This window comes from Melozone crissalis, unplaced genomic scaffold, assembly GCF_028551555.1.
Source record: "Melozone crissalis strain CALT ecotype California unplaced genomic scaffold, PUWL_Pcris_2 ptg000033l_1, whole genome shotgun sequence".
In the NCBI taxonomy this organism is placed as follows: Eukaryota; Metazoa; Chordata; class Aves; order Passeriformes; family Passerellidae; genus Melozone; species Melozone crissalis.
The window spans coordinates 3,003,328-3,017,878 of NW_026535811.1; the positions used below are offsets into that span (position 1 = coordinate 3,003,328).

Sequence of the window (14,551 nt, forward strand, 5' to 3'; positions counted from 1 at the left end):
GTGCAAACAATTATATTTATGAACATTCAAGCAAAAAGTTTAAATAAACATTATTTCAGCAGTGATGCTCTCTCAAAAGCAGTAAAGCCACCACATTGTCACTGCTCTCCTGGTGAAAAAGTGCCACAGAAGTCAAGTGACTTTTTATTCATGTGTAAAAAAATTTATTTTTTCATCCTCTTCAAAAAATAACTCAACAGGTTGCATTACATGCCTTACATTTTCAGTCACATAAGGGACTTCCTCAAGCTCCTTCCAGAGACCTCCAGTTTCTAAAAATCAGAACACCTACATGGCACAATCCTAGGAACCTCAATCTTTCGCCTTATTTTATTGCCAATTACAATATATTCATCCACAATAAAACAGAAGAAAATCCAAATGATGGCTGACATATCTAAAATGACTGAATAACAACATTGCTTAGCATGGAAAGGCATCATTTTATTCAATTTCAGTCCTCAGTTCTGTGCAATTTAAATGCATTCTGAATAATCTTGTTCAGCCAGCAGAACTCACACACATTCACCTTCCTCTCTGCATGTTCTCTGTGTATGTATATATATATACATTTATATATTTATTTATTCACACACACATCTAGAAATACAAAGAAACCAACAAAACTAGCACAGAGTAAAACTGCAGCAAAACCAAAGACAATATATTATTGTCAAGTTGTCTGAGTTCTCAAAATAACCTCTTTATGCACGACCACCATTAAGATATAAACACAAGGCAGATTTTTTTCTTCCCACAAGCTGCCCATAACCCAAAGTGGACTTGAATGTTCAGTAAAATGGTTATAGACAAGAGAAGCTCAGCAGAGGAGACAGCATCTTACCTACAAAATTCAGTTAACCTTTGTAACAACAATGTAAAAATTCAGCTTTTTGGAAAACTAACCACAGTCAGCACTCACTTCAAAGGAAAGAACAAATATTATCCTGAAGAGTAAAATAGACATGATCAAGGTTATAAAAATAGCTTGTGATGTTTAACACTTGCGAATTTCTGCTTTCCTTTAGACTAAAACCTTTATTTTACAAAACCCATGAAATACAACTTCCTGAGAGGTTTGAAGTTCTCTAGGACTCCTGTTTGTCCAGAAATTCTCTAATGGTAAATCTGTGTAGCTTCATATTACCCTGCAGATCTCAGTGAGACACAGCTCAAGGCACCACCAGTATCACACAGGTTCCAGCTACGAGTGAAAACTCATATTAGAAAAAACTAATAATTAGAAATACCTAATAACGCTTTGAAGGTAACAAGTTAGTGTAACAAGTGAATGTTGGTTCTTGTTTTGTTTTTTGTTTTGGTTGAGGTTGGGATTGAAAGTTTTTGAGATGATATTTTGTGTTTAGACTTAAACATTTATTTTTTAAATCCATGTTATAGTCTCACAAGCAGCGAGTTTTGTAGTATTTTACTTGCAAGTTACAAAATGGTTACCTACCTTTTTTTAGAAGGTCTTTTAAGTCTAAACTACCTAACTAAGATATGACACAAATTATTTCTGTTTTTAACTTAACTAATTACTTGAAGTTGGCAATGCGCACTTTTTTGTTTAATTATAAAATACTACTAAAACTTATGAAGAAGGTGAAGGAGGACTAGCTTCTGCTTTAAACTTTTATCTTGCTTTATATATATTACTATATTCTAAAACCCCAAACTCTAAGATTTTTACTTTTGATATTACACACTTCTAATCAAAGTACACTCTTGTAATTTTAGTGCTATCAATTAATTTTGGAAGGTTTCTCCACGGCCTCAGGTGAAATGCAGTGCTCTCTTAGGGGTCAGCACAGAAAGTCTGAAATTCTCAGCACCCAGGACTCCAGCAGCAGCAGAGTGATGGATTTTGCTCAGCACAGGTCTGCAGTTCCCCCTGGCTGCCGCCCTCTCATCATTTGTCAGAGCAGCAATCCAGGCACAGTTTTGCTGATGGGTTATGACAGCCCTTTGCCACCACGAGGCCTCAATTAAATGCATTATCCTCAGGCTTTAACGAAAACCTTAACTCCTGCACCCATTTAGATCATTTTGCCCAGAAACCCCACATTAGGGGGTCAAGCAAACTCACGTTCAAGTACTCAAGATTCACAGATCACCCTCCCTCTTCCAGCCAGGAGTGTCAGAGTGAGGATGAAGCTTAAGGGCTTATTGATTCTGCTCCTATAAATCAGGTCAGCTGGAATCATAACAGGGGTTGTGTTTGGCAGGAGCCTCTTTGTCAGACTCAGCAAATTCACTGACAAGTCGCTTTCCCCATTGTAACTCAAATCTTTTATCCAAAAGATTGAAGTATATATCTACAATCACAACAGGATAAAGGCTATCCACTTGTAAAAACAAGCTCCCCTCCCAACCCCAAAATATTTGTGAATGCATTAGTATTAAGAGCTCCAATCTCAATCCAGTGATGAACTGTGTCACACCAAAACCTTAAAACACACATTAAGTTCATCCAGAATATTAAATCATCTTTATTCACCCACAGGTAAGTGAAACCAGGAAACAACTTTTTTTTTTGGGAATGGAAGTGGGTGGTGTCAGTTTATCAATTCACTCCCTGCTTTTTACAATCCCAGTTTAGAGGATTTAAAAATATATTGCCAACTGATTATTTTTGGTGGAGGTTGAATGCCTTGCATTAAAGAATTTAAAAGCTACAATTTGCAGATGTTCTTGGAGGAAAACAAGATTTTAAATCAAGTGCAAAAAGTAAGCCCTGATAATACTTTGAATCATAAATCCTGCCTTCCCCACAGTTAATTAGAAGTTAATTAAATCCTAAGCTGTATCAAGCATTCACCTTAACTACTACAAAGACTATAAATTTGTTCAGAAATTGCTACTATATCTTACCAAGGTGCCAAATCTCAGCTGTAACAAAGAACTAGGAGATACCTTTTCCTATTCCTTAGTTGCTTAAAGAAGGAAATACATGCACAGCAGCAAAACTAACATGACAACACCTAACTTACCCTGTTGAATTTGTCTTGAAATCAAGTACTGTAAATATCTTTCAGCATTGTCTTAAATAATCCTCTTTTGCAAGACTAATCAAGCCCCCTCAAAAATATGAAATGCACAAAATAATCCAGGTTTTAAACCAAAACTGGTTTAAAAAGAACATTATGAAAAATGACTGAGAAGTGATGGTTGAAGAACTGTTACTGTATTTAGAATAGTTAGCTAATTTGAAGTCAGAGGAAAAAAATAAATTATGCCCATTTTTCTGCCCAGCCCAGCATTCCTGTTAAAAAAGCAATTCTTCTGCAGTAAAGAAATTAATACACATATTATTTCACTGGAGTGAAGCACGGCAGAGCCATTTCAAACAGACCCCATTATCAGAGCAGAGAGCCAAGTGCGAAGCTGAGTTTTATCTGAGATATCTAAAGGCATCAGAAAGGGAAAGAGATGAATATCAACTCACCAAAAGCAGCAAGGCTCGTCTCACATCCCCACTTGCCAGTTCCAAGAGGAATCATACGTGCACTGATGGAAGGATGACAAAGGGCATGCTGCGCTCTCCGTCACCCCCCCCGAGTGACAGCTCTTCTCGCAGGCAGCCCAGACACACTCCGCAAAATCTCAAACGGTGGGGACCCGAGAGAGCATGCTCAGTGCCTCATTTAAAGTGGCCTGATGCTTCATCTCAGCAGGAGATGGCCTACTTCCAAACAATTTCAGAACTTTAAGTCAAATCTAAAATCGTTAATTGGAATACGCAAAACTCAGTCACCAAGCAGCATCGATTTTTTTTTTTTTGTCCCTTCTCTTTTTTTGTTTTAAATCTGGGCTGATGCTCAGATAATTATGTGCACTGCTTCCCTGAAGGGCATCCTGAGGCTTAAACACTATCATCATGAGCTCCACTGTAATTACATGATGCCACTGCAATAGATTGGAAACCTTTTTCAGGATGGGATATGGTCTGAACACTCAGCACACAATTGATAAATCAGACAAAGACAACAGATTTGCTGAATAGTATCCATATTGATTTAGGAATTGGCCTACCTGCTGATTTCTGGATAGGTTTTTAAATTATTTATTAATTTTTTTTTTTAGGGCGAGGGAGGCAAGACAAAAGGCTTGAGAACTGTCTAACAAGTGACTGCTTGAGAAGAGTCTAGCAGATGATTTATGTTCCAGAGCCATTTACCTCCACTTAAAGTCTCTTTGTACATAAAGAAACCACTTACCTTCTTAATGAAACAATTTATTTGGATATCAGAAGTCAGGTTATTCACATGCAAAAATCCTGTGAAGCACATATTCAAACCTTTTCGCCTCAGGAGATGAACATCTTTTAATACACCCACAGACAAGTGGAACAGAAGCCCTCCGTGTTTTGGTTTCCTCTATCTCACAGCCCTCTTTCCATATTTATTGTATATTCATTTTTTCAAATGAATACACAAAGTTTTCCTCCTCTTGTGAGAAGAAAAAAGCTGTGCCCCAGGCACTTCTGGTTTTTTAAAATGCTTTCCTGCTTATCATTCAAGCTGAAAGCAGAGCCAGGCAGGCTGCTTTATAAATGCTGTGTTTTAAATTATGCTGTATAAAAGAGCAGCACAGCCCTCCCCCGGTCTGTACCACACCTGAGCATAAGAAAAAGATTTGGAATAAACTCTACCATCAAATCCTCCACTTCCAAGATGGCGGATATTGGTGAATACAGCGGTTGGCAGAGAAGCAGGACAACATCCTAAAGCTTCACTAATGTCTGCAAGTAACTTAAAAATTGGATTTTCCTATCTGTCCAAAAATGCTTAGATCCATTATGAGGATCTGCAACTTCACACACAGAGTTTTGAAGTCTAAGACATTCAGTCCAATGCTATAAAAATCCTCTTTACTAAGGTAATTATTTGAACATGAATCCTTTCTCCTTTCCTTCAAATTCGCACAAAACGAGAGGAAGTATTTCCACTTCAGCAATTCCTTCCAGCCACAAACCCAGAAGTCTAAGTGCACAACAGAGCTGTGGCACAGCTGAACCTGATTTCATAAACACACCCAAACACCCCAGTCCATATTCCATAGACACTATAAAAAGTAGTTTATTTATAGTCATTTATCACATAATACCTTGATAATTAATTTTCCTACACCAAAATAGATAAAAAGAATCCTTGCTACAGTACATGTCCACATTGCAAAATTCAGATGAATTCTGCAGTCTACCATTAGGTGACGAAAAGCCATCATCTTGGTAAGAATTTCAGTAGTTATTTGCCAGCTAGTGGGCACTTTAAGGAAACAAGTAATAAATCGTATTTCACATTTTTATCTAAGCTTTTATTCTTTGGTCATCTAATTTTTTTTTCATCATTTGCTTTGTTATTTTTCTCTGAATTTCCACACAGATTCAGACTGGTAAATCAAAATTTTATTTTTAAAAAAATTATTTTTATTTTTAAATTTAATTTTTGAAATGCAAGGTGCTATGGACATAAGAGCTGCCTCCTGAATGAGAAACATTTTCATCCAGACTTGCTCCAGCTTAGTTCAGAAAACAAAATAAATAAATAAATAAATAAATGCTATTGAAGAAAGATTACTTGAACAAATTCACAGCTACCTAATCAGCAGTTTGCAGTTTCTACACATAAAATATGAGAAGGGGAAAAAGAAGCTGTTAATAAAACCCATTAAAATTGAAATAAACACTGTTCTTGTTTCAAGTTCATTCCCCTTCTCTTCCCAAAATCCCATCAAGCTGAGCGGAAACTACAACAATTTTCTTTGAGGTAAACAACAGTTTAGAAGTTCAAAAGGTCTGCTTTGAAGTTAGGCATCTGCGGGTATATTCTCCCTCAAAGACAAATTTTCATGGGAAAAAAACCAAACCAAAACCCTCTGTACGCTTTTTGGACAAGTGCCTAACTTTACAGAAGCATAAAGAAATTTTAGGATGGTTTTGTTTTTTCTGTTGATGAATTTGTATTTTATTGTTTTAATGGCCTACAAATTGTAGCCACAGTAATGAAATGCAAGGGGGTTATGAGTAGCACATAAAGCCAAAATAATTTGATTACACAACTAATGCAGAACAGTTGCAAAGCACTCTCTTGTTGACCTTGAAAGGGTTCCTTTACAATGACATAAATTTGAGTTTCAAGATCTTGATAAGGAAGTTTTATAGTAAGTGAGAGTAAATTTGCCAATTTACCATCTAATAAACATGCCTTGAAAGAAAAAAAAATTGAATTAATACATAAGTAGGGAAATGTAGCCTGCACAAAGGACTTCTAAAAAAATAATTCTTCTGAACATGACAAAGCTGGGATTAAAATCAAACAGCCCTGGGAGCTGAAACATTTTTCTAGAGTTTCTGCACTGATATCCAAACCAAACCACACAAAACACTAAAACCATTCCAGACCACTGTGTTATAAAAACAGCGAGCCTCAGAGAGTGCTGCAGGAACACAATTAATTTCAGTAAACTCTCTACAGACAGTTAGAAGCTAAGTTAGAAAACGTCTAATGACTGAAGTGCTGGTGCTATCTATGTATTTTAATGCATTTATATATTTTAATGTACTTAACAAGAAATCAGGTGCTAAATACTTTAAACATCTTTCTCACCAGCAGCTTCTTCACAAGAGCTCACACACAAACAGCTCTGATCACCTGCTCTGACAGCAGAGCAGCTCATTTTAATAAGACGTTTGATCAACAGTTTATTTAAGTTAATTTTTAGTCTCAGTATCCAACCCACCACTCTTTCCCAATGAAATACAATGCATTTTAGGGTTATAACTGGGCTTTAAATGGATTTTATCAAGAGCCTCGACTTCTGCAATTGACGTTTTTTAACTAAACATGATAAATTCTTCAGTCAATTACATGCAGCTGAGTTTCACGAGACTTTCTGGCATCCTAAAAAGAATTCCACAAGGATGTCTCTTACACACATGAGCTCTTTCAGCTCTCCTCTCAGCCTTGGCATGATGTCACAAGCAGCTTTCCTGAATTTGGTTACTAGCAGTAATACCTCAAGATGTCTCTCTCAAACACTACATCACAGACACGTTAAGAATTCTTCCATTTCTATATAAAGCTACATTCTGCAGAAATGTGTAGCAATTTAAAATCTGTTTGCCATTATGTTATTATATCTTATCTATCAGCTGACCTATTCAAGTGGAAAGAACATTTTTCAAACAAAAGAAAAAAAAAGGTTATATCTGTGTCTAGACAACCACAGGGGGAAAACTACATCTGCAAAGTTCAAAAGATGAGTATTTTTTTTCTTATTTCTATAATACAATTTACATTCTTGCTTCTATTCACAGTTTTGACTGTGCTACATTTTTTCAGTGTTTCTCTTGTGTAACATATTCCCACATTTTTTGTTATTTTCTAATTATTTTTGCACCTCACTTGAAAATACTGTTGTGGTTTACAGCTTGTCTTTCCATCCCAAGTCATTTTTGCCTTCTTTAACTTTCTTTTCTCCTATTTTCCCTGTTAACTCATGTCCTAATGTCTTCAATACTGAGAAAAATGAAATAGATATTGACTCTTTCATGGGGCAAAGAGAACCAAAGGACCCACAAAGTACATGTACATTTAGTACACCAGCTGATAAGTGCCTTGGATTTTATTCCTTAAATTATTGCAATGTCCTGATAAGTCTGATTCTTTACAGTCTTTCACTCTTCAAATGCCTACAATTAGACTGAATTGTCAATTGAATTGAGCATTCCCATTTCTGTTGTCATTTCATTTCTAAATATAGGTCTGTGCTCAAGATACAACACACTGTGCTCACACTCTTGAAGAAGTAAAATGGAAAAATAAGGTTTATATCTGCTGTTCACAGCTTACAAAAGCAGGCTGCCTGTTGGTCTTTAATAAATTACCATAATGATTCATCTGGAAAATTGTACCAGACAATGTGCCAGAACATATAAAACTGCCACTGCTGCCCACACTGTTAGTGTTGGTTCCCAAGTTTAAATATATATATTTATATTATAGGGTGTGTGAGACTAAGACCAGGTCTGAACTGAGCACCTTTCAATAAATCCAAGCTCCAGCTGTGCCTACGCAAAGACAAGCTCCAACTACGCAGCCAAACCTCTGCCTATCCTCAGAGTACAGACAGCTCCCCTTCACCCACCAGTCTCTTAATACATTTGCTTGTCTTTCAAAAATAATCTAAAATGACTAAACACAGTCATTAGATGAAGGAACACATTCAATGTGGGCAAGAGAACAATAGTCCCTGACAAAGGAACTGCACTTGCTAAGGTAAAATTGTTACTGTTTATAAAATACAACTTGTTAGTGGCATTCCTTTTTATTTTATGTTGATGCTAAACTGCTAAAAAGGAATTAAAGAAATCTAGTAAATTATTTCATATATGAATAAATTTACTTTTGCTGCAAGACTGATGACCTCAGGAATCCAATGTGAATCCTTCTTCTTAATGCGCAATGCAATTAATTTTTCTACAAAACCTTGCTACTGCAAGACTTGCACAAGTCAAAGAAAATGTATAAGGGCACCATCACCATTGAGCTGGTCAGCTGAGACCACATCCTTCTGCTCTATCTAACATCAACCAAAGCAGTATAAACTATTTTCCAGTTTTTGATGCAACACAGAAGTGAAACAACACTTCAAATCAAGTTTCATTAAAAAAAAAAAAATCAAAGTTTCAACCCATCAAATACAAGTTTCTGCGTAAGAAACATTGAAGCTCAGCAGCTTTTTTGTGTTGCAAGACCTACACAAATTTTCAAATCCTTATTCAATAACTGTCACAAAGCACAAATCCCTTTTATTAACTGATAAATTCAGAGTTAAACTGCTGCAATCCCATCTGGAAAATATCTCAGTTCTCCTCTCAAAGTAACTTTCCAGTCAGCCAAAGCTCTTTGCAACATCCTTACACTCATTCTGAATTGCAGCTACATATGTGCTCATTAAGCTGCTTCTTTCTATTAATGGCAGGAACTGTAGTAAAAATACCCTTTTGTAGAGTTATCAGTTTATAAAAAACAAATAGAATGAATTTAAAATTAACTACTTAGAAGAACATGCTATTCTGACAACTTGCTGACTGTGTAGCCAGAGCAGAATTACAACCATGAACCAATCTGAACCTGCACAAGATCTCTGCCTCATCTCCCAAGTCTCTCAATATGCAAAAATCAAGTTGATTAAATGCTTGCAGTGAAAGAGTGGAGGAAAAACTCTTCTGTATTTGACAAAAAGTAATGTACTGCAAGGAAATGTGAATAACACTCAAAATTAATTAAAGCAAGATACAGACCAGCATCACTAAGTAGCAAAGTAAGAGAAGTTTACTGAAACAAAGAAAAATTCTCCAAGTGCTCAAATAGAAAATGGAATATGAAAAAGTTCTACAAAAACTCACAGGTCAAAAAATAAATACATGGCAGGCTGTGAGGAATCACTTGCAAATGTGTAGACAGCAAAAAGGAAAGACAGGTCCATATCTCAAACCTAACACAGCTCATCTTTCAAACTTCACAATCAGAAAACTTTTCAACCAAAAGAAAAATTCAAAAATAAATAAAAACATTCGCAACAGCTTTTGAAAATGAATGCCATAGCTCAGAGAACTATCAGGTAAAACAACAACAACAAAAAACGTAAACCAAACAAGTGAACGAACAAATTAATAAAACCCACAAAAAAACCCAGAAGGAATCTAACACGCCTCTCAGCTCACAGAAAATCTGGTTTTCCTGAAAGTACCCTATAAGGTCACTTGTTAAAACTCCTGAAAGAAGCTAAGGTGCCAGAGGTTAAGAGATGGCAATGGGCTCACAACAATGTAAGGACACAAATTAATGAATCTGCAGGGACTTGAGCTGACAAATTCTTCACCCTGATTTCAAAGAGGGAGGGAACACAGAAATTAAACTTTATCCCCATTCCCAGAGCCAAGGGTGCCATTCAGAAGAAGGGCCCAGTTGAAGGAGTTGCACAGGATTAGAAACACAGGCAGTAAAATAGCAAATGACATTTTACAGTGGCAGTGTAACATGGTAAAAATGAAAAAAACCCCTCTGCATTTTACACAAGACAAGACTGCCAACTGGAAGAATGTGGAGTTGCATGAGATACTGGAAAGAATTCTTCACTATAGGGCGATGAGACACTGGAATAAATTAGCCAAGAGAAGCTCTGGACATCCCATCCCTGGAACTGTTAAAGGGCAGGTTGGACAGGGCTTTGAACAACCTGGTTGCGTGGAAGGTGCCTTTAAAGCCCCTTCCAACCCAAACCATTCCACAATTCCACAATATTCAGAGGGCTTTGAGATGGCCATTTCTAGCGTGGAACAAAACCTTAGAATTGTAATAGATACTTTTTGATAGACTGGTCATATCAGAGAACTCATAGCAAGTTTTGTGTGCAACACAGAGCTTTGGTTAACTCTTGAAACTTGTGCAGCGTTGGTGTGGGGTCAAGGATGAATACACAAACCCACCAGGTGCAGTTAAATACAAAGTGGCCAGGAATTCTTGTGCAGGTTCTCCAAAACACCTCTGAAACAAATCCTCACCTCTGGCAATCTCTGTTTCTGGCAAATGCAGCAAACCCCAGAGAATACAAGGTCCAAGAAACCATGAAGACAGCACATGTCCAACTGCTGCAGGTAATTTCTCCTACATTTGGCTGCTTTTCTCAGCTGAAGAGAAGCCCAGTAGGAGTGATGATACTGCATCAATTTATTAGAAACTAGGGTCTTTTCAAATTTCAAACTAACTTCTAGCAGTTTTTTCTATTCCCCTCACTTCTTCACCTTTTCAGTGAGGTAGGGCCTGATCCACCCACTTGTGGCACACAGTTGATTTTCACTTCAGATTGCACAAGCTTGGCAAATATGAACATCTCCCTCCAGCAGGCCAGAGCTTTACCCACTGTTCCCTATTTCCCTGGGAATTGATGCAGCACGGATTGTGGGAGGGAGAGCAGAGTAATTCTCAAGCCACAGACACTGAAAGATTATGAAACCAGTGAACAGGATAATTAAACCCTGAATGATCCACAGCTAATTTGCAGTTGAACTTCCCTACACAACACAGGTCTGTAATTATAAATTTCCATCAGATGCTTGATACGAGTCCTTGTCAGGGGGTTTCCACAGACAGACGCAGAAACCGGGATACTATTTATTACACTTGGACAACAAAATTCACCAGCCAGGGTGTAGCTGTTTAATTTTGCTGTCAGCTGAATCACTGGACGCAGCAGGGTGGATTAGCCCCTAATAGCACAGGCTTTCCTTCTGTCCAAGCTGCCACCAGCTCAGCACTGCCCTCCCCAAGACGTCCACGTCAGACAGCAACCTCCTAAAGCTGCTGAAAGCAAATCTAATCACAGTGACAGCTCAAATAAAACCAGCACAGATGAAAATCATCATATTCTGGCTTTCTCTTCTGTTAAAATAGATTTAACTGACATAATGAGCTTTATACTCTTCTCAATAGGAGGAAGCCTTCATACATCAATAAAAACTGGAGGGAGCAACACTTGAAATGCTTTTTTAATTGACTTCTGTTTTCAGGACAACAGCCCAGGGATAAAGTTTCATTAGCACTCCAATATTTTATGTCCTTCAAAAAGTACACAATTTCTTCTCAGGATACCATTCTAACATGATTCACAGGAAATAAACTAAAAGCAAAACCATAAGAAAATCTACAATTCAATTGGATTTACATGACTAATAAAAGTCTCCTCAGTTTTGAATCCTCCAGTCCAAATTTTTTTAAGGTATTATACACCAAGAATATTTTGCAAGGTGATTGTATTTTCTTAGAATATCCATCTCTAAAATTACTAGCACTGACATGCAGTCAGGTGTATTTACAGTACCTTTAAGAACAGAAAAGTAAATACTGGAGCTTTGACCTCCTATAAGTAAAATACTCATTATCATCCAAACAACTTAAGAAAAATCAAGGGAAATTTGAGAGGCAAAGTACAGGGTATATTACATGCTGAAACCAAACTACAAAAACCCACTTAGTACAAAAAGAAAGGAAAAAAATTAATGAGCAAGACAGCCAAAATGTGTGCCTTCAATGCAAGCCAGAGGCAATTCATTCACAGCTTCACTTTTTTTTTCAAGCAGCCTCTGATGGGTTTTTCTTTAGGCTAAGGTATTACTTAGAAATATACACACACAAACTGAAATACAAACAGTCACAAAGCAGCATTGAAAGTGAAAATTAAAAAAAATGTTTTGACATCCTACTTGAAAAGCATAAAAATAAAAGAAAGATCAAATGCTTTATTCTATACTGATTATTACATGAGAACATGATTACTTTAATCCTCTGCTGTGGAGATGAGAAGAACAAATCAAAATTTGCTTGTGTTTCAAAACTGCTGCTGATTCTGCACCTTTTAAGCCACTTGTGACCCAAGATTTTAAAGCAAACTGCTTGAAACTCACAAAAAAACCCCTAAACAATTGCAAAAATTCAAATAAAATAAGAAAAGATGACAAACTGGCTTTGGTCCAAACTGAAAATGAAGAAAATGATATAAAAAGACTGAATTACTTTCAGTAACACAACTTGAGAAACAGAAGCTTGTAGAGTGCAAGTTCAGGCACACCATGAGAGTGCAAACAGCATAAATGGACACAATCTGTAAATGTGGTTGTTCCAACTTGTCTACAAGTTTCTCTGCCCAACAGCAGCTCTGTCTACTGCAGTGAAGTTTGCAATACCAAAATACACAAAGGAGTTTGCAACGTGCAGTTTTACAGTCAATGGTTTTGTAGACATTTTCTAAAAGTGCCCATGCTTGTTTGACCTAAAGAATTCAACCATGCACACACAGCAAACCCTCCTGGACCATCTTTCTGTCATGTGTAGCTACAAAATTCTCAGGAAACCATCTCCACACAAGCAAAAGTTTAACATTTTTATCACATAAATTCCTCCATCTAAAAAAAACCTCTGTAGTTTTAAGTGCTTTTAAACAATTTATGTAGAGCTACAGATCCCCATGCAATATCCTATGCTGCACTTCTAATACATCAAATTATATCTGAAAAGCCTTGAAACAATAATCTAATTTACTCTGTATATAAACATGCAGTATTGCAGAATAATTATGAAAGAGCATTAATTATGGATTAATAATCTTTCTTGGTAAATCCTTAGCTGCTAAGACTATAATGTGGAGATATTATAGTATTAGCAAAATGAATCCTTGTTCTCTCAGAGCCATGCCAACAGAGCTGAAATAGGCTGGCAGCATCCTGCCATTGGAGAAAAACAAGAATTTGTTTTATTTCCTTAGCAAAGGGTGTCTTACAGGTGTTGACATCTGCTAAATCTTGAACATGCAAGGGCTAATGAGACAGAAGTGCGAACTAACCCCCAACTATTAACTGAGGGTTATTAATTGAGTATTAATGGAGTTTTTCTCTGCCCACCAGGGCAGCTCCTGAGGCACACACCTGCAGCTTCCAGCTTCAAGGAAGTCACACCAGGACCTGCTGGGATTTACAGGGTTTGCACAGCAGGGCTTGAAGACTCATTGACATCTTCCCCCTCTTTTGAATAATTCATTAACATGTGTAAAGCAAACAAAAAAACCACAACCCCTGTTCAGAACTCCACACTCAAACACTCCCCACTTAGGGTCTGAAATTCAGCAATTTGTTCAGAACTGGAAGTTTGATACACAAAGAAAAAAGTGTTTTTCCAAAAAGTAAGTTTCAATTAATGTGCTAAAACCCTAATCCCTCTATCTGACACAAGGTGTGTTCAGACTCGTGGTTTTTAAGATTAAATCAACCTAAATAAGATACTCACAGTGTTCTTATTGCACCAAAACATCAAAATAATCTAACAGCAGTATTAAAAAAGCTAATTCTGCTGTAAGTTTTAAAACAACTGTTGCTATTAAATGTATTTAAGGCAAAATACTCCCATATTCTGAAAGTAAGTTTTTGTTCTGGTTAGTATTATTTAGTGTATTACTAAATAATTTCTGTTAAATGTAGGAGTCACTGGGTTTGTTTGTTACTTTGTTTCCTGGGTGTTTTTTTGTTTGGTTTTTTTTTAATAGCTGGTAATAGGTCAATATTCAGAGAAATCCTTTACTTACCTGCTGCCAGATTTTAGAACTGTAATTACCTTTAGGCTTTATAATGGGAAGTGCGGAAAAAAAAAAATCAATCCCTACAAGCAATAATTGAGTACTATACTGCCAAGCCATGTAAATAAGAATCATCCAAAGAGCACACTCAGATAAAAAATGGTCCCAAAAGCTTGTTAGAAACACCAGTATCTGAATTTCACACATACAGATATTTCAGTGCCATTACTGTATGATCAATCAAAATTACACCACCACTTCGCATTTTAAACGTGATAAAGAACGTCCTAAATGCACTAAAAGAATGTACTAAAGAACTTCAAACTGCATTGTTTTTCTTTCATACAGGGGTATTTCGATTCTTTAGTGTTACATTGTGGTATAGTACATTTCTCCTTTTCTTTTTGATCTCTTTAGG

General features: G+C 36.7%; 1 protein-coding gene across 11 annotated transcripts in view; it reads right to left on the reverse strand.

Moving 5' to 3' along the window:
- Positions 1 to 14,551, reverse strand: part of PLEKHA5 (pleckstrin homology domain containing A5) — a 156,935-nt gene that overhangs the window by 92,823 nt on the left and 49,561 nt on the right. The window contains exon 1 of one of the 11 annotated variants that reach the window (XM_054282228.1): positions 3,449 to 3,532. The exons of the other annotated variants lie outside the window; for them this stretch is intronic. The gene's annotated coding sequence lies outside the window, so the exon portion shown is untranslated. Of the gene's footprint in view, positions 1 to 3,448; positions 3,533 to 14,551 lie in introns of those variants that run through there. 11 annotated transcript variants of the gene reach the window in all.